The following is a 17,513-nucleotide window of genomic DNA, read 5'->3' on the forward strand; positions in this document are numbered from 1 at the left end:
TCTCCGCTATCCCAGTGGCTAGTAGTGAAATGAGAGTCCACAACCAGTTATGGTCAAACTGAGGCTTTACTGAGTATAAGACAGATGGAATTATCAGCACAGCTAAGGCCAGATTTCCCAGAGAGGGGGTCAGGACCCAGAAGGACCTTGCAGCTTGCTGGACCAATTAACTTGACTCAAGATTGGACTTGACTCGACTATATGCAGGACTTACAAAATACATAGGTGTGGGAGCTCTACATAAAACGGAAGGGGCCTAAGCCGAGGATACTGTGTTGCACATACCCAATGTGCCAAGTATAACACTATAAAATATAAATGAAACAGTCCTACTAGGCTATAGGAGGGAAAGAAGGAGAAAATTGGGACAGTTAGAATGAGAAAATGAAGAAAGGGAAATCAGGATTGTGTCTAATAAAATTACATTTATTGTGAATAGTAAATGATATAAAAGTGAGATCCCAAGCAGGGTCCTTGCTTAGGACACCTCACAATAGAAGTAATTAATAAATACAGTGTGGGCCATTTATATGGAAACACCTTAATAAAATGGGAATGGTTGGTGATATTATCTTCCTGTGTGTGGCACATTAGTATATGTGAGGGGGGAAACTTTTCAAGATGGGTGATGACCATGGCGGCCATTTTGAAGTCGGCCATTTTGAATCCAACTTTTGTTTTTTCAATAGGAAGAGGGTCATGTGATACATCAAACTTATTGGGAATTTTACAAGAAAAACAATTATGTGCTTGGTTTTAACGTAACTTTATTCTTTCATGAGTTATTTACAAGTTACTGACCACTTATAAAATGTGTTCAATGTGCTGCCCATTGTGTTGGATTGTCAATGCAACCCTCTGCTCCCACTCTTCACACACTGATAGCAACACCGCAGGAGAAATGCTAGCACAGGCTTCTAGTATCCCTAGTTTCAGGTGCTGCACATCTCGTATCTTCACAGCATAGACAATTGGCTTCAGATGACCCCAAAGATAAAAGTATAAGGGGGTCAGATAGGGTGGCCTAAGGGGCCATTCAACTGGCCCACAACGACCAATCCATTTTCCAGGAAACTGTTCCTCTAGGAATGCTCGGACCTGACACCCATAATGTGGTGGTGCACCATCTTGCTGGAAAAACTCAGGGAACGTGCCAGCTTCACTGCATAAAGAGGGAAACACATCATCATGTAGCAATTTCGCATATCCAGTGGCCTTGAGGTTTCCATTTATGAAGAATGGTCCCACTATCTTTGTACCCCATATACCACACCATACCATCAATTTTTGTGTTCCAACAGTCTTGGAGTGATCTATCCAATGTGGGTTAGTGTCAGACCAATATTGGTGGTTTTGTTTGTTAACTTCACCATTCACATAAAAGTTGGCCTCATCACTGAACAAAATCTTCTGCATAAACTGAGGGTCCTGTTCCAATTTTTGTTTTGCCCATTCTGCAGCACCTGAAACTACGGATACTGGAAGCCTGTGCTAGCATTTCTCCTGTGGTGTTGCTATCAGTGTGTGAAGAGTGGGAGAAGAGGGTTGCATTGACAATCCAACACAATGGGCAGCACATTGAACACATTTTATAAGTGGTCAGAAACTTGTAAATGACTCAGGAAAGAATAAAGTTACGTTAAAACCAAGCACATCATTGTTTTTCTTGTGAAATTCCCAATAAGAATAATAAATCCTAATAATGTGTCACATGACCCTCTTCCTATTGAAAAAACAAAAGTTGGATTCAAAATGGCTGACTTCAAAATGGCTGCCATGGTCACCACCCATCTTGAAAAGTTTCCCCCCTCACATATACTAATGTGCCCCAAACAGGAAGTTAATATCACCAACCATTCCCATTTTATTAAGGTGTATCCATATAAATGGCCCACCATGTAGTATTTATCTACATTAAAAAGTAGCAATGCACAAGATAAAATTAATGAAATAGTGGGGATATCTGTACACTGCGCTATAATAAGCGCAATGCGATAGTCCAATTTATACTGGGGACTTATCGCTGATGTGATATGAGTCACAGTTCATTAAACAGTTAGTTGGCGCAAGCAGCAGTAATAGATTAAATCCAGTATGGGGCTGTTGTATACTTCGTGGCTGCGCTTGGTAGCGCTGGAGACTCCTGAATGGGAGCCCACTGGATCCTTGTCTGCGCAAGACTGGTTGAATGCGCAGCCCGGCAGCACAAGGACAAATGGTAAGGGAGAATAGGAAGTCCGGCACTATGTGCCTCTTACCAGGTCTGTTGGTACCGAGTTGGTGATGTAAATCCAGTATATGGCAGCGTAAACGGTCCTCAGAGATTCTCCCTCTCTACCTCGACGGTATGGGGAAAGGTGTGAGAGGGGGATGGAGGTCCTGTGCTGGAAGCTTCTTACCGGTACAGTAACCCCCCGACCTACGATGGCCCCGACATATGATAAAATCGACATACGATGGCCTCTCAGAGGCCATCGTATGTCGATGTCAGCATCGACATACGATGCTTTTATATGTCGGGGCCATCGCATTAACTGCTATCCGACAGCGCAAAATGCTTAAGCTGCTGTCGGATAGCAGTGTAATGTGCCCCAGCAGGTTCACTTACCTATCCCCGCTGCTCAGGGTCCACTTCGCGATCCTCCGGTGTCTTGCGCATCTTCTCCAGGGTCCGGGCCTTGCTTTCCGGCGTCGTTATTACGTCACTACGCACGCCGCGCCGGCGCAGCAGCGTAATAACGTCACCGGAAAGCAAGGCCCGGACCCTGAAGAAGATGCGCAAGACACCGGAGGATCGCGAAGAAGACACCGGAGCAGCGGGACAGCATCTGGAGCCCCTGGAACAGCAGCAGGAGCGGTGAGGACCTGGTCCGGAGCGACGGGGACAGGTGAGTACAGATGCCTATACTTTACATTGCACGGATCCCTCAACATACGATGGATTCGACAAACGATGGGTCGTTTGGAACGAATTACCATCTTATGTTGAGGGACCACTGTATAAGGTTGAGATATTTGTCAATATCTGTAGTGATGGGTCCCAATCTTTGTGCATGCATGCAGTCTCGGATCAGACGCGTTTCGGGGAGCCTTGTCCCCTTTTTCAATGGTGAGAAGGGAAAGACTGAACGCTCATGGTATAAAATAGCAGTCTTATATAGCCAGTTTTTGGCAAGTCATGCAGGTAGGTTGCAAACTCCGGTTTTGGATTGTACCGGGAGGTTAATAGGTTAATTAAGGCTAGCATGCTTGTTAGACACCAAGGGAAAAAGGGAAAATATGGAAAATAGATGAGACAGAAAGAAAAAATTTGGAAAAAAAGGCAGATAAAGATAGATAGAGATAGTATGGGCATGTATGTTACGTCTGAATAAGCCCGAAATTCGTGATATTGCATAAGATGTATGCAATTGAGCTGTGTAAAATACGGCATACGCTTCTTTCCTGACCTAATGTGGACGATGGGATATGTAGAAACTTTTGTGGTGTAAGAGAAGGAATTTCTTCGAATATAGATTGTGTTGAATTGTGGCTAATTGGAGCATACATTTACAGTGTTTCTATTATTGTATGCTATAAAGGACATATTATTGTTAAAATGGGACAAAATTTTTTTTAAAGGAACTTACTAAAATTATATGTAAATCATGTCTATGGATTAGGCTAGAGCCTGATTTATGTGTTGGGGGTAGTGTGTAGGTGAAATTACATTGTATCAAAATGCAAATGGACATTTAGAGGAGGCAAATTATGGTTTCAATGATACAACTAAAATTGGATAAGAGAGAATGATTTTGATGTATTTGTATTTAAGAATGTGTGTAGATAAGTTTTCGGCTATAAAATATGGATAAAATGCTTAAAAATAAGACTAATACAGTTTGGTTCAGAATGTAAAAAATGTAAAAAACTATAAAAAAACTAAATAAATATTCATAGAAAACCAAATAATTCCAGATCTGCATTTAGGCACTTCAAGGTTCCCAAATTCATAAATTTTCCTTGCCTCTGCCCTGGACATCTGCACGATATAGTTGCCACCTCTCCAATTCTTTTTAACCATTTGAATGGCTGCAAAGGTAAGGCCTGATGGATTCGAGTTATGGTGTGTATGAAAATGCGCTGATAAGGGGTGTTTGCCGTTGCTTTTTTTAAATATTGTACATATGCTCTGCGATTCTGGTCTTTAGGTTGCGTTTGGTTCTCCCAATATACTGTTTGTGGCAGCTACATGTTATGATGTAGATAACGCCCTTGGAATTACATGTTAAAAGCTGTTTAATTTCCCATTGAAAATTGTTTGCGGTTGATGTTACTTTCTCAATTTTTTTCGGGAATTTGGTGGTTTTACAGCATGAGCAAATGCCGCACCGGTGAAACCCTCTTGTCGACAACCATGTGTCTGATTTACTTTCTCGTTTGGTGCGTATAGTGGGGGCTACTTGAATACTTAGGTTAGGTGCTTTTGTGAATACTATCGGTGGAGTATTGGGTAGGGATGAGCCTATGACTTTGTCTTGCTCTTATAGGTGCCAGTTATTTGAACAAATCTGTCTGAGTTTTTTTATAATCTTGATTGAATGGGAAGATGAGATGGGAACTATTATCAGTAGTTAATGGTCGGGTTTGGTGTTGAAAAAAATCTTTTCTCTCTAATTTATCAACTTTATCTTTGGAGGTTGTTAATATTTTATTTGGGTAACTTTTTACTTGGAATTTTTTTGTGAGATTCTGAGCCTCTGTCTGGTATCGTTCATCGTTTGTACAATTTCTTTTTAGTCTCCTATACTGGCTATTAGGGATATTGAGGAGCCATCTGGGCAAGTGGCAGCTTGAGAATAGTATGAAGCTGTTTCTTGCCGTTGGTTTTTTAAAAGTGCTACATAATAATTTTGTTGGGGTAGAGGTGACTAAAAGGTCGAGAAACTCGACACATATACCGCTGATGTGCGGGCTAAAGTTTGTATTCCTGGTATTAATATTTAGATTACCAATAAAAGAGTTAAGGTCCTCTATAGATCCATCCCAGATTAAAAAAATATAGGGGGAGATTTATCAAAACCTGAGGACAAGTTGCGGAGTTGCCCATAGCAACCAATCAAATCGCTTATTATCATTCTTCAGAGGCCTTTTTAAAAATGAAAGAAGCGATCTGATTGGTTGCTATGGGCAACTCAGCAACTTTTCCTCTGGACAGGTTTTGATAAATCTCCCAATAGTCTATATAACGTTGCCAGAATACCAGGCCCGCACCTAATTTTGGAGTAATATTAAAATGTTCCCAATAGGACACAAATACATTTGCATAACTCTGTGCGAACCAGGTATCCATGGCTGTGCCATTTATTTGCAGGAAGTATTCTCCCTCATAGTAAAAATAATTGTGTGTTAAAATATATTTAATGGCATCTAAAATAAAGGATATCTGTTCTGGTAAAATCTTCGCTTTTAAAAGGTGGTGTTTCACTGCGGTTAGACCTAGATCATGTCTGATCACTGTGTATAAGGAGCTAATGTCTAAAGTGGCTAGCACATATGTAGGGTTCCAGGGAAACTGCTCCATTAGTTGTACCATTTGGGTAGCCACGAAGTATACAGCAGCCCCATACTGGATTTAATCTATTATCGCTGCTTGCGCCAACTAACTGTTTAATGAACTGTGACTCATATCACCCCGGCAATAAGTCACCGGTATAAATTGGACTATTGCATTGCGCTTATTATAGCACAGTTTACATATGTCCCCACTATTTCATTAATTTCATCTTTTGCATCGCTAGTTTTCAATGTATATAAATACTATTTATTAATTACTTGTATTGTGAGGTGTCCTAAGCAAGGGGCCTGCTTGGGATCTCACTTTTATATAATTTACTATTCACAATAAATGTAATTTTATTAGACACAATCCTGATTCCCCTTTCTTAATTTTCTCATTCTGACTGTCCCAATTTCTCCTTTTTTCCTGCCTATATGCAGGACTTGAGTAGTTTCATTGACAGCAGACATAGACTTGAGACTTACTGGAATGAATGTAGCTTTTGGGCTCTTTCAGATGCTGATCACTTGCACTAAGATCTCTGGTGTTTGCTGTGCTTAGTTGCTGTGCTCCAAGAGAGTGAATTGCAATATAGTGGGGGCTTGACTAAAGCCCATTGGTCAAGTTGCGGGTCATAGGCAGAGGCACTTTAAGGCATATTTCATGGTGATGATTATTAAGGGTTAATATACCTGATACCTTGATATTGAAACTTTCTCACTCTTTTTTTTTCACCATGTTTTGTATAGCAAAATCTAGTCAGTGTGGTTCAATTTTTCACTGTATTTTAGCTGTTACCAGAAATATGTTCTTGTCTGGTAAAATGTGGAACAGTGGAAAGATAAATATGGAAGCAATAAGCATGAAATGAAAGAAGCAATTTAATGGCGATTACTAACACTGTCCTTTTATATTTAGTGCCAATATAATATACTATAAAAAGTCATACATAGCAAAACATTAATATTAGGAATTCCATTGAATTATTTCCACAGAACCTATCATACTAATGCATTTGCACCGAAGTCTAAGTATAAACAACAAGGATTGTTTGTAGTTTGTTGCAATAAAAATGATTATGTTTCAATAGTCCCCTTTCTATTATCACTTACAAATTGTCCAAGTAGGCTGTTTGTTATATTTTAAGTATTCCATGTAGCCACACCATTCACAGTGCAGTCTGACAATGACTGCTATGGTTATGTGACATCTCAGTGGACAGGGCGTCATTACCTGGAGGACAGGAAGAGGGCATGTAGCACAGTAAATAGAATTTCTGAAAGTCACCCTGTCCCCCATTTATACTTTTGTTCTGCAGCACTTACAGAGGTGAGTGAGCTGAGCCCCCTGGATTCCATCCGAAACTTCTGTGGGATTCCGGCTTTCCAAACTTTAGAACATTGCCAGGTTCGGCTCGTGTGAACCTGGAAATATAGAGGCTGAGCTGTGCACGCAGCTAGACATCTGTGGGTACATCTCATACTTCAACCCTTTGCTAAGATGAGCATTATGCGCTTTTCCTGGGGAGTACACCCATAAAGCAGTGTTTTCCCAAACAGGAAGACTCCAGCTGTTGCTAAACTACAGCACCCATCATTCCCAGACAGCCTTTGATTGAATGATGGGAGTTGAAGTTAAGCTACAGGGATGTCATCATTAGAGGCTGGGCTACAGAAGAAGAGGCTTGAACCAGAGGAAGGAGGTTGGTAAGTAGATAGGCAACCACCCATTAGCCCCACCAAACCCACCACACCCCTCTACCCAGGCCCGGCGCTTCCATAAGGCAGACCAAGTGGTCGCTTAAGGGCGTACGGACCAGAGGGCAGAAAAATGAAGGACTTTTTTTTTTTTTTTTTTTTAAAGCTGTGTTGCGCCCCGCCGCCCGCTGGGCTGTGTTTGACCCACGGCAGAAGAACAGCTCAGGGCCATCTTTAACATGGGGCAAAAGGGGGAAGCTTCCCTGGGCCCTGTCATTCCTGGGGGCCCAAAGCAGCTGCCCCTTTTGCCTTGCGTTAAAGATGGCCACCGCGGAAATGCAGGAAGCAGTGCGGGCTTTGATGGGTCCAATTGGAGGAGGCCGCGATGGGGAGAGCCGTGTGCATGCTAAGCTGCGAGCACCTGCAGCTGGGCGAGCCCTCCCTGTACCGCCGCCCCTGTATGCGACCAGCCCCTGCAGCCTCTTTAGCATTTTCAATTGCTGCTCGGGCTGGTCACGTGCCGCGCACGGCACGTCTGTAATGTCCCTGCCTGGCCCCGCCCCCGGCTGCTCACTACGACCAGAGAGGAGCGCCGGGACCTCCAAGTGCAAGAAGAGGAGATTCACCGGGGGCGCATCAGAGCGTTACTTCTTGTGATCCTCAGCAGCTGGAGTCCGTGTTCTCCGTGGCTCAAGCCCCTTACTTCAGGTCAGATGCAGTCATGCAGTCCATGACCATGTTCAGCACAGCATGTGGCCCAGTGCCTGGCTGCCTGTGCCTCCTCCATTACTCTGCTGGCAACACCTGCTCTGCACCCCCTACCCCTTATATAAAAATGTACAAACACCAGGGTGCAATGCTCTGCACCCGTATTTATAAGGGTGCAGAGCATTGCACCCTATTGTCTGTACATGCTTATGTTAGAGGTAAGGGGTGTATTACATTACACCCTAGTGTCTGAACATTCACATACGAGGGGTATTGCACTCCCTTACCCCCAAATATCGGAATGTACAGACACTAGGGTAAATGCTCTGCACCTTTTTATGAGGGAGCATTGCACCCTAGTACATTAGGGGTAAGGGAGAGCAATGCTCTGCACCCCCTTACCCCTAATATAGGAATGTACTGACACCAGGGTACAATGCTCTGCACCCCCCTTATATGATTGTGCAGAGCATTGCACCCTAGTGTCTGTACCTTTTTATGTACATTTGATTTTCACGTTTTCCATGTTATTTTAATAAACCACAATAAAAGTAAAATTTTAATTGGGTTATGAGTTAGGGCATTGTTCCCCGGAAAAGGGGGGGTTTCCCCTCCTGAATGGGATTGGAGATTTATTTAGTAAGAGCCCATAACCCAGTGGGACTTCTCTGTTGGAGGGGTAGGGGGTAGAGCATTGCACCCCCTTACCTCTAATATAGGAATGTACTTATACTATGGTTCAGTGCTCTGCACGCTCATATATGGGTGCAGAACATTGCACTTTGGTGTCAGTACATTCCTATTTTAGGGGTAAGGGGAAGCAATGCGTCACTCCCCCTGCATCTCCACAAGGTGAAACTGGGTCCCTAGCAATGCTGCTGAGCATGGGCCGGCCGGGCCTCAGGAGCAACGGAGCTGCAAGAAGACTAAGGATGAGGTGCGGAGGGGAGGCTGGGGACAACATAAATACAAAGATGGGGTGCAGGGGGGGAAGCTATCGGAAGGTTGGGAGCCGAGGGTGAGAAGTCTGAGGAGGGGGAGGGGTTGTATATTTATGATTGATAAGGGGGGGGGGAGACGCTGGGGTTGTTACCAAGTTATCACTGTGTTATCTGTGGTGTTACATAGGACTGCAGGTCACATCTATACATTGTCTGTACTCAGAGTTATCACTGTGTTATCTGTGGTGTTACATAGGACTGCAGGTCACATCTACTACATTATCTATACTCGGAGGGTTATCACTGTTATCTGTGGTGTTACATAGGACTGCAGGTCACATCTACTACATTATATGTACTGGTGGGCGGTGGTGGAGTTTGGGGGTCGACTTGGGGGGGGGGGGGGGGCACCAAAATGGAGCTTCGCTTGTGTTGGCAGAAATCCTTGCACCGGCCCTGCCTCTACCCCCCATCTACCCCCCCACCCCCACCCCACCACCCCCTTGTTCGCCACAAACTGGATACTTTTAGAAAGTTCGCTCATCTCTAGTGACAATATATTTGAATCTGATCATGAAAATTTCTGCAAGCAGCAGCAAAAATAGTGCATTAGGCAAAACTAAATTACAACAGAAGTCTATGAAATTGTCTTGGTCATCAGTACTTCTCTCCCTGCTCGTTCTAGTAATCGATCAATGTTATCCACTTATGGACATTGGTACTATGCGCACCAAGACGTACATTTATACGTACATACTTTGTGTCTGCATCATAAAGTTGACATGTTTTAACTTTTTGAATACATTAGATGGCTTCAAAGTTTAGCAGATATTTAACATTTTTCACAAAAATTTCAAAATCTGAATTTTTTAGGGACCAGTTCAGTTTTGAAGTGAATTTGAGGGTCTTTACATTCGAAATACCCCATAATGGACCCCATTATGAAAACTGCACCCCTAAGAAGTATTCAAAATTACATTCAGAAAGTTTGTTAACCCTTTAGGTGTTTCACAGGAATAGCAGCAAAGTGAAGATAAGAATTCAAAATCTTCATTTTTTACACTTGCATGTTATTTTTTTATTTTCACAAGGGGTAAAAGGAGAAAAAGCCCCCCAAGAGTAATGAAATACCTGATATGTGGATGTAAAGTGCTCTGTGGGTGCACTAAATGGCTTAGAAGGGAAGGAGCGACAATGGGATTTCGGAGACTGAATTTTGTTGAAATGGTTTTTGGGGGTCATGTCGCATTTAGGAAGCCCCTATGGTGCCAGAACAGCAAAAATCACACATGGCGCACTATTTTTGAAACTACACCCCTTAAGGAATGTAAAAGGGGTACAGTGAGCCTTAACACCCAACAGGTGTTTGACAACTTTTTGTTAAAGTGGGATGCGTAAATGAAAACAAAAAGTTTTCCACTAAAATGCAGGTTTTCCCCCAAATTTTTCATTTTTACAAGGGGTAATAGGAGGAATACCCCATATGTGGACTAAAGTGCTCTGTGGGCACACGACATGGCTCAGAAAGAGAAGGAGTGCAATTGGGCTCTTGGAGAGAGAATTTGGTTGAAATTGAAGTTGGGGGCCATGTGCATTTACAAAGCCCCCATGGTGCCAGAACAGTAGAACCCCCCACACACACACACACACACACACACACACACACACACATACTCACACATGTGACACTATTTTGGAAACTACAGCCCTCAATGAATGTAACAAGGGGTGCAGTGATCATTTACACCCCAACAGTAATTCCAAGATGTTTTGAACAGCTCTCAGAAAAATATATTTTTATTTTCAGAGCCTACTGTTCCAAAAATCTTGGAATCACCTTTGGCATCTAAATGCTCACTGTACCCATTCTTACATTCCTTGAGGGGTGTAGTTTCCAAAATGTGGTTACATGTGGGAGTTTCCACTGTCCTGGCACAATGGGGCTTTGTAAACACCATGCTCCCAACCTCCATTCCTGCCATATCCACTCTCCAAAAAGGCTGATGGCGCTCACTCCCTAATGAGCTCTGCAGAGTGCCCACACATCACTTTAGTCTGCATATGGGTTATTTCCATACTCGAGAAAAGTTGTGTTACAAATTTTGGGGGTCTTTTTCCCCATTTATCCCTTGTGAAAATGAAAAGTGTATGGCTACACCAACAGGTTAGTGTAAAAAATGAAATTTTTTATTTTCACGGCTCATTGTTCAAAAAATCTGACAGACACTTGTAGGGTCCTAATGCTCACTGCACCCCTTGTTACATTCCATGAGGGGTGCATTTTTCAAAATGGGTCACTTGTCGGTTATTTTGTTTTAGCTTCTACATCTGAACCTCTGCAACAGCCATTGTAGTACAAATAACCAATTTAGGCCTCAAATGTAAATGGTGCTCCCTTACTCCTGACCCCTGCCATGCAACCGCAAAGCACTTTACATCCACATATGGGGTATTTCCATACTCTGGAAAAGTTATGTTACAAATTTTGGGGGTCTTTTTCCCTTTTACCCCTTGGGAAATTGAAAAAAATTGGGGCTCCACTAGCATGTTAAGTGTAAAAAAAAGTTTTCATTTTCAGAAGGGGTAAAAGGGGAAAAAGCCCCCCCTCCCCCAAATTGTAAAGCAATTTCTCCCGAGGACAGAAATACCCCATATGTGGCCCTAAACTGTTGCCAGGAAAATGTGAGAGGGCTCAGGAGTGAGAAAGCTCCCTGCCCATTTGAGGCCTAAATTAGTGATTTGCATAGGAGCGGCTGACAGTTGCAGAACTTTACTTACATGCGGTGTACCAAAACACTGCAGTTAGTAAATCTCCCCCTATTACAGTGTTTCCCAACCTGGGTGCCTCCAGCTGTTGCAAAACTGTGACTTCCAGCATGCAGGGAGTTGTAGTTTTCCAACAGCTGGAGGCAGCTTGATTGGGAAACACTGCCCTACTGTGTTGATCCAGAGGAAGGCAAAAAAAATAACTTTACGAGGCGGATGCCAATTTGCCCCATACCAGGGGGAAAAATCCTTCCTGATTCCAAATATGGCAATCAGAATATATCCCTGGATCAACGTTCTTGGGACTTTTGGGGGATTATTACAACCAGGGACTGGAATGTCACTGTGTTGCCAATGCATCGGAAAAGCGCTGTACATAGCCATGGTCCAAACACATTGCAAAAGAACAAAAGCATTGTACAATGCTGCATGGCTCCTGTACAAAGCACAGTTAATTTGGGGAAAGATAAAAAATGGGGTAAATAATACATTTAATACTCCATAGAGGTATGATACGCTTTGGAGCATTCTTTGCTGCAGAGGCCTGTTTTTTCAGGACAGGTATCACACTGGAAAATGGTGTCCTTTCTTATCCCTTTTTTTTAAGACAGACTTTGCATCTTTTCTAGGACAGTCCTTTTTTTTTAGTGTGAGGGACCTCTCCTGGAAAATGTTGCCCTGGTACAATACGGGGGCCTCAAAGCGTGCCCGTGGCATGGCCATACTGTTGAGTGGGGTTTTATACAGAACATCCCCACTCCAGTATTGCCTAATGGTCGGCTTTTTGACTAAGCCCATATGCAGTATGAAGCCCCAAAATGTCCTCATCTCGGCTGCATTTATGGGAGCCTATCTATAGAGCTTAATCAAAAAAGAATCAGAGTGCTGGGTCACAAACTGTTTGGCCACCATCAAATTGACAAAGTCCTCACTGAAAAAAACGTAAACAAAAGTACATTTCAGTGAGGTCTGTGGTGTCAATTTGGATTCCTCTGCGGCCAGCAAATCCAGGAATCCAATGGCGCATAATCGTCCCTAACTGGGGTCCAGACGGGTTCATCTCTAGGGGGGGACAGGGAAACTTGTACGGTGGACAGGGAACATTGTACAGGGGGCAGGGCTACTAGTTTGGGGGGCAGGGCTACTAGTTTGGGGGGCCTGAATTGCCGCCGCCTTCTACAATGATAAGGAAGTAAGGCAGAAGGTGGGATCTTCCTCTTCCCCTCTTGGCGTATGCCTCCTCTGCCGAAAAAAAACCCTACTGGCTATTTTACATTTATTTTATTTTTTTATTTTTTTTGGGGGGGGGGGGGGTTAGGACGGGGACAGGGGTTGTAAGTGTGTGTGTGAAAATGAAGTGCTTTTACATACTTTATTTGTGGGAAGTGTAGGTGTAGTGTAGTGTAGTGATTTTGCACAGTACAAAATGCAAACGCTTCCCGAAAAAACACAAGGGGAACGGTCCAGCCACACAGTGAAGAACAGCGACTTATGGCACAGACTGCAAACACCCTCTCCGGAAAAAAAAAAAAGCACAAAAAACTGGGGGGAAAAAACCTGCACCTAAAAAAAAATAAGATACAGGGGCAGGCTGCAGCAGCACAATGTACTGATGGGTCACCCAGACTCACAGAGCAGTGCTGCTGCAGAATCCACTAACTATCCCTGCCTGCCCTACGGCTCACCCTGACTCACCAACGAATGCCGGTCACTGATGCAGATGCCGCAGTCGCCTCGCACCTCCGCCGCACTGTACACGCTGCACCCGCACTGTACACGCTACATCCTACAGCCACCGCAGAACTCCCTCCTCCGCTCACTGCCCGGACTCGAGTGAGCGGTCAAAGCAAGGGAAGGTGTTTTCAAATTATACTGACTGTGCTGCCATTTGTCAGTTGGACCTCTGTCTGTATCAGCAACTGTCCAGAGTAGGAGCAAATCCCCAGAGCAAACCTCTCAGCCTCCGGGCTGTTCCTGACATGGACAGAGGTGTCAACAGAGAGCACTGTGGTCAGACAGAAAAGAAATTCAAAAAGAGATTGGTGACTGGGGTGTTGCAGTATGTAGCAGGGTCTGGTGGTATTAACCTTGGGAGAAAGATGTTGTTCACCCCTTAGTGTTCGTGACACCACAATGTGGTTATTCCGGTATGGTAAGCGCCGTCAGCCAACCCAAAAATGGTTTGTAACAAAGTAATGTCCACAGCAGGGATTCTGAATAAACTGGAACTTTTACTTGAAATGTTTAGGGAACAGTCTTTACAATTGTGCAGTTCCTTCAGAGGCAACCGGGACACAGGATACCTCGCAGGGTTGCTTGAACTTGTAGTTATTGAGATATTTAGGCAGGCCACTGTGCTATTAGTATATTCCTTAGCTGAGTAGTAGTCACTGGATTTGTAGAGAGAATTGTAATACACGTTTTAGAAGTGACTGCATTTCTTTAGGCTTTGGCCTAGATGCAATTGTGCAGGAATTGATGTTGCTTTAGTGTACAGGATGAGAAGCAGGAACAAGAGCAGGAACTAAGAGAGCTAACTGAGAGACTACAGTCCCTTATATACTAGGGGGCTGGACTAAAGCTCATTGTTTCCTAATTCCTGGGTTTCCTGTCCCCATGGAACTCTGGGTATATCATATGACAGTAGGTCACATGACCAAGGAAGGTTCTATACATTTTATACAAACTGTACAACTTTATACATAAAAACAATAGATATACAATGAATATATATTGTATTTATATCAGGCAACAAGGGGGGAGCCCTGCAGGAGAGCCCAATGGACCTAAGGGACTCTTCCTGAGGGGACTTAAGGATGGTACAGTACAGGTCCTGTACAGGGACACCACAGAAATGAACTTCCTGTGGGGTATACAGCAGCTAATAAATACTGAAAGGATTAAGAATTTTTAATAGAAGTAATTTACAAATCAGTTTAACTTTCTGGCACCAGTTGGTTTGAAAAAATTGTTTTCCACCGGAGTACCCCTTTAAGGGGTTTACTGACAGGTCTCTACATCATGCCAAGCGTTTTTTATAAGTCACTTTAAGTAGCAATATATGCTTTTATAAGCATCAAGCTGAAGCAAAACAGATGAGTATGCTTGCATTTGACCATGCACCACTTTGAAACACAATTGTGCACTGGAATACACCTTGAGGGTGTATTCACATGTACAGTATCCCGCACATATTTGATGTTGCAGATTTGAAGCCGTGTTCAGTCATTTAGTTTACATTGAAATCTGCAGCATAACTTTGTTTTCAGGACTTCCAGCACAACATAATTTGTCCTTATAGTATTCTTTCTAACTACACAAACAATGTCAGGATAACATTTTATTGAATCTCGGTACACATAAACTACAGGGGAAAAAGGAAATCAGAATTTTTGCTCTCACATTAAATTCACCTATTGCATTAGAAGATTAAAGAAAAAAGGCAGGCATGTAAATTTTTTACAAAATTACCTGTCCTGCATCCAATGCTGCAGCGCCCCTGTCTGGTGCACACAAGCATGTGTCCTACATGGCCAAAAGCACCACTCAGGAGCTGTGCATCCTTGAGCAGGCAGTGCAGTAACGTGATATTATAGTGCCACCTACACCAGACTAGAAGTGTGGGGGCGTGGAATAGGGGAGTTTTTTTTTTCTTCCACATTTTTGTCACAAAGAGGATTACATTAAGTGGACCACTACACAAATAGTAATGATGGGCTAACTACTACCTACCTAGCTATTGTGGAAGACTTCTTTCTTATTTAAAGGGGTATTCCAGGAAAAAAATAATTTTTATATACATCAAATGGCTCCAGAAAGTTAAACAGATTTGTAAATTACTTCTATTTAAAAATCTTAATCCTTTCAATAATTATCAGCTACTGAAGTTGAGTTGTTGTTTTCTGTCTGGCAACAGTGCTCTCTGCTGACAACTCTGCTTGTCCCGGGAACTGCACAGAGTAGAAGAGGTTTGCTATGGGGATTTGCTTCTAAACTTCACGGTTCCCAAGACACTTGTCATCAGAGAGCACTTGAACAGAAAAGAACAACTCAACTTCAGCAGCCCATAAGTACCGAAAGGATTAAGATTTTTTTTTATAGAAGTAATTTACAAATCTCAGAGCAAAGAGAAGATGTGATATTCGGCACTGCTCCTATTGGCTAGGCTGGATTGTACGGCGGGCGTGTGACTTGGATAAACCGATAGAGGTATGGTGGCGCTCTGACGTTTCAGCAAGGTATAAATCTTCAATGCAGTAAAGAATAGAATAACATCGGCACTCACCGGTCTTCTCTTAAAAAAGGCTTCTTTATTGATACATACTCACAACATGAAATGCAGTAAGGGAGAGGGACCCGTGCAGGGGGGGGTACGTAGTAGGCGACAGATTCTGTTTCACTTGTTATACGAGCTTCATCCGGCCAATGGCCGGATGAAGCTCGTATAACGAGTGAAACAGAATCTGTCGCCTACTACGTACCCCCCCTGCACGGGTCCCTCTCCCTTACTGCATTTCATGTTGTGAGTATGTATCAATAAAGAAGCCTTTTTTAAGAGAAGACCGGTGAGTGCCGATGTTATTCTATTCTTTACTGCATTGATAATTTACAAATCTGTTTAACTTTCTGAAGCAAGTTGATATATAAAGAAAAGTTTTTTCCTGGATACTACCTATGACCTATCTAGATAATATGCAGGGCTACTTACTCCCTTTCTAGCTACTATGGCAGCTGCTTACCACCTACGTATTATAGCTATCTACATAGCTAACATGAGTACTTCCCTAACTAATATGATAGCTTATATGCAGATAATACTAATCTCTGTAAGGCAATCACCACAGAGGAGGATAGTATCACACTACAGAGCAATCTGGGGAGCCTGGAGGCTTGGTCAGAGAAATGGAAGTTTGATGTAAAGTTACATTGGGTAAAACTACTAAAAAGTATTAGGAGGTATTAGAGGACAGTAAACAACTCAAAATCAGGTATATGTACGTGGCGATTAGGGATGACTTCCCGCATCACCACGTACATGTACCTGATGAGAATAAAATGCACCGCCGAGCCTCCCTGAAGCCGGCCAGGGACCAAGGGCAGCGGTCCCCGGCCGGCGATCGCTGCTATTGGTCCGTCAGTACAGACGGACCAATAGCAGGGATCTGGTGTGGGTCTCCTCTTTCCCCCTCTCCTCCGCCGCTTCACTGTGTGAAGCGATTGGTGGTAAGGGGGGCCCCATCAGAGGAGGCTGCGCTCCCATCCTGGGTTAACCCTGTTACCATAATAGACCACAGCGTCTATTATGGTAACAGATCGGCGCTGATCGGAACTCTGCAAAGTGAAAGCAGACCGCCAATGGTTGCCAAGGCAGCCAGAGGCCTTACACTGGCCTCCGTTGTAATGGCAACATAAGCGATCAGTCCCTACCTAAGATAGGGACTGATCTATCCTATGCCTGTCAGTACTGACAGACATAGGCATAATTCAATGGAGTACAGATGTGTACTCCATTGAATTATGTGTATAATAGTAAAAGAAAAAAAACTAAAGTGTGAAAAAAGTGGAATAAAAAAGTGAAAATATTAAAAAATACAATGTGAAAAAAAATATTAAAAAAATAATAAAATAAATTATATATGTGTATAATACACCCCCAAAAATAGTCCCCCCTAATACATCAACATGTCCCGCAAAAAAGTCCTTGCGTCAGTGAAAAAATGAAAAAGTTACAGCTCACAGAATGCAGCGACTTAAATGTCATAAATGAACTAAAATATTTTTAAAAAAGTACATACACTTGGTATCGCCATAATCGTATCAACCTGCAGTGTAAAATTAACATGTAATTTATGCCGCATGACG

At 43.0% G+C, this 17,513-nt stretch overlaps 1 long non-coding RNA gene across 4 annotated transcripts in view; it reads right to left on the reverse strand.

Annotated features, from left to right (window-relative positions):
* Positions 1–17,513, reverse strand: part of LOC130366966 (uncharacterized) — a 77,928-nt gene that overhangs the window by 50,989 nt on the left and 9,426 nt on the right. For 2 of the 4 annotated variants that reach the window (XR_008892016.1, XR_008892017.1), the window contains exon 1: positions 13,347–13,532. The exons of the other annotated variants lie outside the window; for them this stretch is intronic. This is a non-coding gene — a long non-coding RNA (uncharacterized LOC130366966). Of the gene's footprint in view, positions 1–13,346; positions 13,533–17,513 lie in introns of those variants that run through there. 4 annotated transcript variants of the gene reach the window in all.

This window comes from Hyla sarda, chromosome 4 (assembly GCF_029499605.1).
Source record: "Hyla sarda isolate aHylSar1 chromosome 4, aHylSar1.hap1, whole genome shotgun sequence".
In the NCBI taxonomy this organism is placed as follows: Eukaryota; Metazoa; Chordata; class Amphibia; order Anura; family Hylidae; genus Hyla; species Hyla sarda.